Source organism: Arachis hypogaea, chromosome 2, assembly GCF_003086295.3.
Source record: "Arachis hypogaea cultivar Tifrunner chromosome 2, arahy.Tifrunner.gnm2.J5K5, whole genome shotgun sequence".
Classification (NCBI taxonomy): domain Eukaryota; kingdom Viridiplantae; phylum Streptophyta; class Magnoliopsida; order Fabales; family Fabaceae; genus Arachis; species Arachis hypogaea.
This window is the reverse complement of record NC_092037.1, coordinates 44,364,937-44,370,001: the sequence shown is the minus strand read 5'-3', so window position 1 is coordinate 44,370,001 and position 5,065 is coordinate 44,364,937.

Here is a 5,065-nt window from a genome sequence, read left to right as displayed (position 1 = left end):
ATAAATAACACTTTTTACTTCTTCTCCAAGATATACTCTTGTACTTAATTCAGTTAAGTTAGACTGAAGGGGTGACCCATGACAATCACCCACTATCTTCAGTACTCGCTGATGAGCGGATAATTTATACGCTTTTTGGCATTGTTTTTAGTATGTTTTTATTATATTTTAGTTAGTTTTTGTTATATTTTTATTAGTTTTTAGTTAAAATTTACTTTTCTGGGCTTTACTATGAGTTTTTGTATTTTTCTGTGATTTCAGGTATTTTCTGGCTGAAATTGAGGGACCTGAGCAAAAATCTGATTCAGAGGCTGAAAAGGACTGCAGACGCTGTTGGATTCTGACCTCCCTGCACTCGAAGTAGATTTTCTGGAGCTACAGAAGTCCAATTGGCGCGCTCTCAATTGCGTTAGAAAGTAGACATCCTGGGCTTTCTAGCAATGTATAATAGTTCATACTTTTCTTGAGATTTGATGGTCCAAACCGGCGTTGCAAATCAACTTCAGAATTCCCGGCGTTTAACGCCGGAACTGGCACAAAAATTGGAGTTAAACGCCCAAACTGGCATAAAAGCTGGCGTTTAACTCCAGAAAAAGTCTCTACACATGAAAGCTTCAATGCTCAGCCCAAGCACACACCAAGTGGACCCCAAAAGTGGATTTTTACGTTATTTACTCATTTCTGTATACCCTAGGTACTAGTTCACTATTAATAGGACCTTTTGATATTGTATCTGTACCTTATGACACTTTACATGTTTCTTACTGTATCTTCTACAGCATGAGTCTCTAAACCCCATGGTTGGGGGTGAGGAGCTCTGCTGTGTCTTGATAGATTAATGCAATTACTACTGTTTTTCATTCAATCACGCTTGCTTCTATTCTAAGATATCACTTGTTCCTAAACTTGATGAATATGATGATCCGTGACACTCATCATCATTCTCACCTATGAACGTGTGCCTGACAACCACCTCCGTTCTACCTTAGATTGAGTAGATATCTCTTGGATTCTTTAATAAGAATCTTCGTGGTATAAGCTAGAACTGATGGCGGCATTCAAGAGAATCCGGAAGGTCTAAACCTTGTTTGTGGTATTCTGCGTAGGATTCAAGGATTGAATGACTGTGATGAGCTTTAAACTCCTGAAGGCTAGGTGTTAGTGACAGACGCAAAAGAATCAATGGATTCTATTCCAACCTGATTGAGAACCGGCAGATGATTAGCCGTGCTGTGACAGAGCGCGTTGAACATTTTCACTGAGAGGATGGGAGGTAGCCATTGACAATGGTGAAACCCTACATACAGCTTGCCATGGAAGGAGCATTGCGTGCATGAAGAAGAAGATAGTAGGAAAGTAGAGATTCAGAAGATAAAGCATCTCCAAAACCTCAACCTGTTCTCCATTACTGCAAAACAAGTATTTATTTCATGTTCTTTTACTTTTTACACTTAAATCTGAGAATTATTGATATCCTGACTAAGAGTTACAAGATAACCATAGCTTGCTTCAAGCCGACAATCTCCGTGGGATCGACCCTTACTCACGTAAGATATTACTTCGATGACCCAGTGCACTTGCTGGTTAGTTGTGCGGAATTGCAAAAGTGTGATTGTGATTTCGTGCACCAAGTTTTTGGCGCCATTGCCGGGGATTGTTTGAGTTTGGACAACTGATGGTTTATCTTGTTGCTTAGATTAGGACTGTTTTATTTTTGTTGGTTTAGAGTCTTTTATTTGAGTTTAGTTTCATATTTTATGTTTGTTGTCAATTGCATGCTTTTGTTTTCTTTTATTTTTTGAATTTGTATGTCCTTAGTCCTTTCTTGATCCTTAAAAATTCTAAGTTTGGTGTCTTCTTTGTGTTTTCCTTTAAGTTTTCGAAAATTTGTGTCTGATTTTCTAAAAATTTTAAGTTTGGTGCCATTTTGTTGTTTTTCTCTTTCCTCATTTCAAAAAATTAAATCTTTTCCAAAATAATTTTCAATAATATCTTTTCAATTGCTAATTCTAAAATCTTTTTTTAATTAACTAATTGATTTAGTTTTCAATTTGTTTTGATCTCATTTTTTTAGTTTTTGAAATTTTATTTTATTTTATTTTAAATTCTTCGGTCACCTTTATTCAAAAAAAAATTACTTTACTTGTGAATCCATATCATATTCCCTTTCTCCATCATGGACCTAAGTGGAATTGAGCAGTCCAGAAGGACTCTGGGGTCATATGCTAACCCCATTACAGCTGCATATGGGAGCAGCATCTGTATACCTCCAATTAAAGCAAGCATCTTTGAGCTAAATCCTCAACTCATTATCATAGTGCAGCAAAATTGCCAGTATTCCGGTCTTCCACAGGAAGAACCTACTGAGTTTCTGGCACAATTCTTACAAATTGCTGACACAGTACGTGATAAAGAGGTAGATCAGGATGTCTACAGATTATTACTATTTCCATTTGCTGTAAAAGATCAAGCTAAGAGGTGGTTGAATAACCAACCCATAGCAAGCATAAAAACATGGAGACAGTTATCAAACAAATTCCTGAATCAATTTTACCCTCCAAAAAGGATGAGACAGCTAAGGCTGGACATCCAAGGCTTTAAACAAGAGGATAATGAATCCCTTTATAATGCCTGGGAGAGGTATAGAGGTATGCTAAGAAAATGCCCCTCTGAAATGTTTTCAGAGTGGGTACAGTTAGGCATCCTCTACTATGGGTTTACAGAAAAAGCTCAGATGTCTCTAGACCGCTCAGCTGGTAGATCTATACATATGAGGAAGACGATTGAAGAGGCTCAAGAACTCATAGATACTGTTGCTAGAAATTAACATTTGTACTCTAGCAGTGAGCCTTCTACAAAAGAAGAAGCTATGGCAGTAGCTACTGATCCTAATTCTCAAGAACAGATTGTTGAGCGTAATCAGCAATTACTCCTGATGACAAAACAGTTGGCAGAATTTAAAGAGATGCTCCAAGAAACAAAAATTGCCAACAAGAACATAGAATCACAGTTGAATTAAACAAAACAGCAGTTATTTAAATAGATAACAGAAGAATGTCAAGCAGTTCAACTGAGGAGTGGGAAGACATTGAATAACACTGCTCAAAGTAGAAAAAAGCCAAGAAAGGAATAGTTGATAGAGGATAACCAAACCACTGCTCAAAATCCCTCTGAGGACAGTAAGAGCCCAGAGAGGAATACTCCTGGCGTTCAAACGCCAGAAAGGGGGGAAAAGCTGGCGTTAAACGCCCATTCCCTGCCCAGTTCTGGCGTTCAAACGCCAGAAAAGGGGGAAAAGTTGGCGTTAAACGCCCATTCCTCACCCAATCCTGGCATTCAAACGCCAATAAGGAATCAGACACTTGAGAGTGCTGATAGTAACCCCTCTAAAAAGGCTTCTCCAACCACCTCTGTAAGGAATAAACCTGCAGCAACTAAGGTTGAGGAATATAAAGCCAAGATGCCTTATCCTCATAAACTCCGCTAAGCAAAACAGGATAAGCAATTTGCCCGCTTTGCAGACTATCTAAGGACTCTTGAAATAAAGATTCCGTTTGCAGAGGCACTTGAGCAAATACCTTCTTATGCTAAGTTCATGAAAGAGATCTTAAGTCATAAGGAGGATTGGAGAGAAACTGAAAAAGTGTTTCTCACTGAAGAATGCAGTGTAGTCATTCTGAAAAGCTTACCAGAAAAGCTTCAAGATCCAGGAAGCTTTATGATACCATGCACATTAGAAGGTTCTTACACCAAGACAGAACTGTGTGACCTGGGAGCAAGTATCAATCTAATACTTGCATCTACTACAGAAAGCTTGGGTTGACTGATGAAGTCAAACCAACCCGGATATGTCTCCAACTTGCTGATGGCTGCATTAAATATCCATCAGGCATAATTGAGGACATGATTGTTAAGGTTGGGCCATTTGCCTTTCCAACTGACTTTGTAGTGCTGGAAATGGAGGAGCACAAGAGTGCAACTCTCATTCTAGGAAGACCTTTCCTAGCAACTGGATGAACTCTTATTGATGTACAAAAAGGGGAAGTAACCCTGAGAGTCAATGAGGATGAGTTCAAGTTGAATGCTGCAAAAGCTATGCAGCATCCAGACACACCAAATGACTGCATGAGCGCTGACATTATTGACTCTTTAGTAGAAGAGATCAATATGACTGAAAGTCTAGAATCAGAGCTAGAGGACATCTTCAAGGATGTTCAGCCTGATCAGGAAGAACCAGAGGAAACAAAAGAATTGTTAAAAATTCCTCAGGAAGAGGATAAGCCTCCCAAACCTGAGCTCAAACCACTACCACTATCCCTGAAGTATGCATTTCTGGGAGAGGGTGACACTTTTCCAGTGATCATAAGCTCAGCTTTAAATCCACAGAAAGAGGAAGCACTGATTCAGGTGCTAAGGACACACAAGACAGCTCTTGGGTGGTCCATAAGTGATCTTAAGGGCATTAGCCCAGCACGATGCATGCACAAGATCCTATTGGAGGATAATGCCAAACCAGTGGTTCAACCACAAAGGCGGCTAAATCCAGCCATGAAGGAGGTGGTGCAGAAAGAGGTCACTAAATTACTAGAGGCTGAAATTATTTATCCCATTTCTGATAGCCCCTGGGTGAGCCCTGTCCAAGTTGTCCCCAAGAAGGGAGGCATGACAGTTGTTCATAATGAAAAAAATGAACTGGTTTCTACAAGAACAGTTACAGGGTGGCGTATGTGTATTGACTACAGAAGGCTCAATACAGCCACCAGAAAGGATCATTTTTCTTTACCATTCATAGACCAAATGCTAGAAAGACTATCTGGTCATGATTATTACTTCTTTTTGGATGGCTATTCAGGTTACAACCAAATTGCAGTAGATCCTCAGGACCAAGAGAAAACAGCATTCACTTGCCCTTCTAGCGTGTTTGCCTACTGGTGCACGAATTTGCAATCCGTACAACTAACCAGCAAGTGCACTGGGTCGTCCAAGTAATACCTTACGCGAGTAAGGGTCGATCCCACGGAGATTATTGGTTTGAAGCAAGCTATGTTTATTTTATTAATCTTAG